General features: G+C 41.3%; 1 pseudogene; it reads left to right on the top strand.

Annotated features, from left to right (window-relative positions):
* Nucleotides 1–5,025: 5,025 nt before the first annotated feature.
* Nucleotides 5,026–6,554, top strand: LOC138166787 (tubulin alpha-1C chain-like; annotated as a pseudogene).
* Nucleotides 6,555–6,835: the final 281 nt, after the last annotated feature.

Genomic DNA, 6,835 nt, shown 5'->3' on the forward strand with positions numbered 1-6,835 from the left:
TTCCTATGCTTCCTATACATTGTAACCATTTTATCTTGCCACTTCTGTATGATATAGTTTACCCCATTCTGTCTCTCCCCATCTCCTCTCATTATATTCGTCTCTCACCTCTTAATTTTACCTTCCTGTTAAATTATTCCTGTGCCCTATATCTATGTATACCTGTAAACATATATACACACATTCACATATGTATTCATATACCCATATACCCTCATATATATATATACATATATATATATATATGTTTCCTTCAACTATTTTCATACTGAGAAAAGTTTCATAAGCTACAATTATTGTTTTTCCATGTAGGAATGTTAATAGTTCAACTTTGATAAGTTCCTTATGATTTCTTTTCCCTGTTTATATTCTTATGCTTCTCTCGCTTCTTGTATCTGAATGTCAAATTTTCTATTCAACTCTGGTTTTTTCAGCAAGAGTGCTTGAAAGTCCTCTATTACACCGAATGACCATATTTTCCCCTGAAACATGATACTCAGTTTTGCTGGGTAGGTGATTCTTTGTTTTAATCCCAGCTCCTTTGACCTCTGGAATATTATATAACAAGCCTTTTGATCCCTCAGTGTAGAAGCTGCCAGATCCTGGGTTATCCTGATTGTGTTTCCACAGTATTCAAATTATTTCATTCTGGCTGATTGTAATATTCTCTCCTTAATCTGGGAATTCCTGGACCTGGCTATAATATTCCTAGGAGTTTTTTGGGAGGCATCTTTTTCAGGAGGCGATCGGTGGATTCTTTCAACCTCTATTTTGCCCTCTGGTTCTTAAACATCAGGGCAGTTTTCTTTGAGAACTTCCTGGAGGATGATTTCTAGGTTCTTTCTTTGATCATGGTTTTCAGGTAGTCCAATAATTTTTAAATTATCTCTCCTGGATCTATTTTCCAGGTCAGTGGTTTTTCCCATGAGATATTTCACATTGCCTTCTATTCTTTCATTTGTTTGGATCTGTTTAACAGCATCTTGATTTCTCATAAAGTCATTAGCTTCCATTTGCTCCAATCTAATTCTGAAGCAATGATTCTTCTCAGTGAGCTTTTGAGATTTTTTTTTCCATCTGGCAAATTCAGCTTTTTATGGCATTCTTCTCCTCATTGCCTTTTTGAGTCTCCTTTGCCATTTGAGTTAGTCTGTTTTTTAAGGTATTATTTTCCTCAGTCAGGCTGTTGACTCTCATTTCATAATTTTCTTGCATCGTTCTCATTTCTCTTCCCAATTTTGCCTCCACTTCTCTTATCTGCTTCTTAAGGTCCTCCATGGCCTGTAACCAGCTTGTATTTTCCTTTGATGTTTTGAGTGCAGGAGTTCTGACTTCACTGTCTTTCTCCTGTTCCATGCTTTGCTCCTTTTTTCCCCCAAAATAGGAATCTAATGTTGGAATCTTCCATCTGCTTTGTTTCCTTTTCCCGGTCATGTCTCCCCTCAGTCACTTGACCCCTTGGCTTTTTGCCATAGTAGGACTCTGCCACTAGACAGCGGAGCTTTCTTCCCAGACACTGGGGTTTTCTCAGCTGTTAGAGGTAATAGATGGGTGCCCTGTCTGAGGCCTCCACATGCCCTGGCAATCTGGTCATGCACCCCAGGACCTCCACCCTAGACTGCAATCCAGATCCAAGCAGGTTAAAGCAAGAGCGATTAGCCCTCAGACTGGTCGCTTGGTCCCCCTACACTCTGTAGGCCAGGAACTGAAGCTGCCATGTGGCCCTGGCTGGCTGTGCCTGGTGTGTCTCAGTGGCTTCTCGACCTGGGGGCAAAAGCCACGCACTCATACTTACTGGGTCCCAAATTCCAGACTGCACTGACCTCTCACTTTGTCCTTGGCATCTATGTGTTGATAATTCTGGAAACGTGCACAGCTGCTGCTGATCTGCAGTCCCTCTGGATGGCGGCTGGTCAGACCTGCCCTGGAGCTAAAACCTCCAGCTTACCCAGGCCTGGGCTCAGTTCCCAGCGCACTGTGCTGGCTGATTCTTGCCGGAATACTGGGCTGTCCTCAGTGGGAGGTTAGCTTCTCTATGTCATTTTGTGGGTTCTGCAGCTCCAAAATTTGTTGAGTCCCCTTTTTACATTGATTGGGGAAGGTGGAAGCTGGAGACACTCGGACATTGTGTTTCTACTCCACCATCTTGACTCCACCCCCCAACAAAATATTCTATTATTGTGTACAATTACCCTCAAAGTTCAATGGAAATAGCCCAGGACCCATAAATGGCAGTGTCCTCCTAGAACATCAGACCTGCTTACAGTGTGAGTCTGGCCAGCAGATATCACTGAGTGGAGCAACCTCTGTGGAGAAGAAACCAGTCATCCCCACTAAATTCTGTCCAATATCTCTACAGGGCAGGCAAGCCAGATTGACTGAGGTGAATAGGGAAAACAGTATGTTGCAGGATGAACCACTGCTACCACTTTGCTCATCACCTTCCCTCTGATATCATGAAGATAGACCAGTCCCTTAAGCCTGAGAGCCATGATAGTAACAATCACCACCATTCCACTGGTCCTGGCAACTCTAAGGCATCCTCCAAGAAAGAAACCACTATAGAGATGAATATACCTGGCAAATGTTTCTGCCAAGGCTATGGCCCAGCCTCCTTGTCAGTCATAGTCACTGAAGATCCAAAAAAGAAACTTCTTGTCATCAAAGTCTTTGGCCTTCTCAAAATCTTAAACATAAGAAACAATTTAATCCTCCGCCCCATCCACTCCACACACACATATGCATAGATCTATACCTGAAAATTTACCTGCATTACATCTTATTTTAGGAAAAAAATGTCAGTTAAATACTCTAAAAAAACTAGTCTTTGTTAATGAGTATCGAAAATGTGACCTTCTAGAGACAATATCCCCACTTTTATTATCTAACTCAGTTCTAATGGTGAAAATTTCAAGTCAGTTTGAAGGTGAGTCTGTAGAAAGCTAATAAACAACATTTTTGAAGGTGTAAAGTCAAGCACGAGAAGCTCTGCATAAGACTGCTGTTGTGAATATCTCTAAGGTTCTGATCACATAGCACAGTGAACTTTTTATTAATTCAGCAATAAACTAAGGCAAAACATTCACAGGAATCAGACTACAGTATTCACAATGATATAACATAACAATTTATCACTAAAGTGGCCACATAGTTTTACACAAAATATATTTTTCAGTAAGTCCTTAACTCAATCATCCTTAAGGGGAAGTCTTCCTTAAGGGATACAAAATACAAAGGTCTCCTGTGCCCTAGGCCACATTGTCTTAATCTCTTCAGTCAAAAAATCTCCTTTCTTCTTGGTTGGAGACTAGTTTCCAATCATCTTTAACTCAATCATCCTTAAGGAGTATAAGGTGCAAAGTACAAAGTTCTCCCACCCCTAGATCACAATAAATTATGATCTTATCAGTCAGCACTAACTACCCAAGGAGAGGTCTTTTCATCTTGGCTGAGGCTGGTTCTCAGATTCCATGGTTCCTCTTCCATGGTCCCAGCTTTTGCCTGAATCAACCAAATGTCACCTGGATTCACAGTTAGGCAACTCTCAACTCCTTGTCCAGTTCATCCAGTTCCTTGTCCAGGTCCTGTTCCATATTGAATCGCACAGTGTCCAGTCCATCTCAAGTTCTTTATAGTGTCTGTTTCTGGGAATACAAAGCTTAACAGAGCCAAAACAACATTCATGCACATTGCCAGCACCATCATCAATTTGCCCTCTTCCTGTGAAATCAACACAGACCCACAAACAAGGTCAGAGAAGTCAACACAAATCATCAGCATAGTCCCAAGACCTCTGAAACCCTCCTCCAGGACTTTTGTAAACAGACAAGAAAATCCTCTTTCAGGGCTACCTGGCATGTGTGTACATATGCATGCAGGCACACTTACATACATGCCTACATACATACATACATAATCAGCTAAGTCAAACACTAGATAGAGCATTGGTCCTGGAGTCAGGAAGATGAGTTCAAATCTGACCTCTGACACTTAATAATAGTGTGACCCTGGGAAAATCACTTAACCTCCACCTTACTCAGTTTCCTCACCTTCAAAATTGAGATAATAATGAAACTTACTTCTCATGGTTTTTGTGAAAATAAAACAAATTTTTATGAAGTGCTTTATAAAACTTAAGGTTCTCTATAAATGTTCACTATCATCATCATTATCATTTTTATTATATGTAATAAAATTATTTTATATATGTTAATACTTTAATAATAGCTAAGAGCTGTTAGACTATATAATTACTTAGCCAAATATTTGGTCAAAATGATATGACCTGAAGTTAACTTAGTGAGATAAAAGATCTTTCTAAATCTATCAAAAAGTATTCTACTTAAATTCTCTGAAAGGTTAATTGTGTTGCATGGTTGCATAGTTGATCTACTCTCAGCACAGTGCCTAGATCATAGTAGGTGTTTAATAAATGCTGGTCGACTGACCAACTAACTGATCTTTGCTGCTCTGCTGGTGACGATTTAAAGAGAAGGTCTCTAAGATATTCACACCTCAGACATGGAAGGGTGAACATGGCCTGCTGAAGTTCTAAGATTCTATAGATTTACCGACTTGATTCCTGCTTTAACTCATCTGATTCATTTCTCATGTCACATTATCTGTTATGTTTCAGAGTATATCCATTATCAAACATGATGAAGAAAGAAAATACCACTGAGAACCAGTCCTGGTAAAGAGCTGCTACTACTGCTACTTCAGACCAGAGACAAAATTCCAGAAAGTCACTAAAGACAGAGAAATTATGTTGGTCTTTCTAGTACTCTAAGGAAATACAAACTGTTTCTCAGAAAATTACTTTTGGTAATGCCAACAGAAACCTATACTCACATATTCAAAAGCTTCTATTCCTCCCAAAAGAAAGTTAATTAACCATGGGCCAATCTACACAGGATGAAATTGACATTTTGTCTGTAGAGCAGAATGCTGAGCAATTCATCTACAAATTGATGACTCCAGAGAAGATGACTGCATCAGTCTTAGACAAACAGTCACTGTGACTAACTTTTCTCCCGGAGACTTCCTAACGGTCAGTCAGTGATAAACCCATGTTGCCCTCCCTTCCATTTCTCCTTAGCCCAGTGGACCCCTGCACACCTTTATCATGCGTGAGTACATCTCAATCCACATTGGCCAGGCTAGTGTCCAGATTGGCAATGCCTGTTGGGAGCTGTACTGCTTCCAACATGGTATCCAGCTTGATGGTCAGATGCCAAGTGACAAGACCATTGGGGGTGGAGATAACTCTTTCAACACCTTCTGCAGTGAAACTGGGGCTGGCAAGCATGTTCCCTGGGATGTGTTTGTAGACCTGGAACCAACTTTTACTGATGAAGTTCACACTGGAACCTAATGCCATCTCTTCCATCCTGAACAGCTGATCACTGGCAAGGAAGATGCTGCCAGTAACTATGCCCGTGGACACTATACTATTGGCAAAGAAATAATTGACATAGTTCTGGACAGAATTCATAAACTTACTGATCAGTGCACAGGTCTTCAAGGCTTCTTGGTTTTCCACAGGTTTGGTGGTGGGACTGGCTCAAGTTTCACCTCTCTGCTGAGGGAATGTCTGTCTGTCGATTATGGCAAGAAGTCCAAGCTGGAGTTCTCCATTTACCCAGCCCCTCATGTTTCCACAGATGTAGTGGAACCCTACAACTCCATTCTGGTCACTCACACCACCCTGGAGCACTCTGATTGTGCCTTCATGGTAGACAATGAGGCCGTCTATGATATCTGTCGAAGAAACCTTGACATTGAATGCCCAACCTACACTAATCTGAATTGTGCCAAATTGTGTCCTCCATCACTGCCTATCTCCAATTTGATGGTGCCCTGAATGTTGATCTGACAAAATTACAGACCAATCTGGTGCCCTATCCCCATATCCATTTCCCTCTGGCCACTTATGCCCCAGTCATCTCTGCTGAGAAACCCTACCATGAGCAGCTGACTGTAGCAGAGATCACCAATGCTTGCTTTGAGCCTGCCAACCAGATGGTGAAATGTGACACCCGCCATGGTAAATACATGGCTTGCTGCCTGCTCTACCGTGGTGATGTAGTTCCCAAAGATGTCAATGCTGCTATTGCCACCATCAAGACAAAGCATAACATCCAGTTTGTGGATTGGTGCCCAACTGGCTTCAAGGTTGGCATCAATTACCAGCTTCTCACTGTGGTTCCTGGTGGTGACCTGGTCAAGGTACAGAGGGCTGTGTGCATGTTGAGCAACACTACAGCCGTTGCTGAGGCCTGGGTCTGCCTGGACCACAAATTTGATCTGATGTGTGCCAAGCGTGCCTTTGTGCATTGGTATGTGGGGGAGGGCATGAAGGAAGGAGAGTTCTGTAAGGCACAGGAGGATATGGCTGCCCTGGAGAAAGATTATGAGGAGGTTAGAGCTGATAGTGCTGATGGGGAAGATAAAGGTGAAGAATATTAATTTGTTTTTTTTTTCTTTATACTAGGTCTGTCTTTTTTTTCTGTTCTGTGAAAATGTCCTCTATGATCATTAAATGTCAGTAAAAGTGTGATACTTCCAAAAAAAAACAGTCACTGCACAAATCCCCTTGCCTTCCCCTGAAGGAAAAAGCAAAGGAACAGCAAGAGAATAAATTACAGGGCACAGACATCAAGTTCATGAAGTGCATCAGACTAGAATATAGACTTTGGAATTAAGAAAACTTTTGATCATCGTAATTGGGCCTAGTTCTTTTTTTTTTTTTAGTCCTAAAAGGGAAACTTCTTAATTAAGCAAAGCCTGAGAATATTCTGACCTCTGTGAAACTCTTTTACGATTTCACAAAATC

The sequence above is a fragment of the Petaurus breviceps genome, unplaced genomic scaffold (genome assembly GCF_028583685.1).
Source record: "Petaurus breviceps papuanus isolate PSGF00001 unplaced genomic scaffold, PetGlider_PUasm1.0 226, whole genome shotgun sequence".
NCBI classification, from domain to species: Eukaryota; Metazoa; Chordata; class Mammalia; order Diprotodontia; family Petauridae; genus Petaurus; species Petaurus breviceps.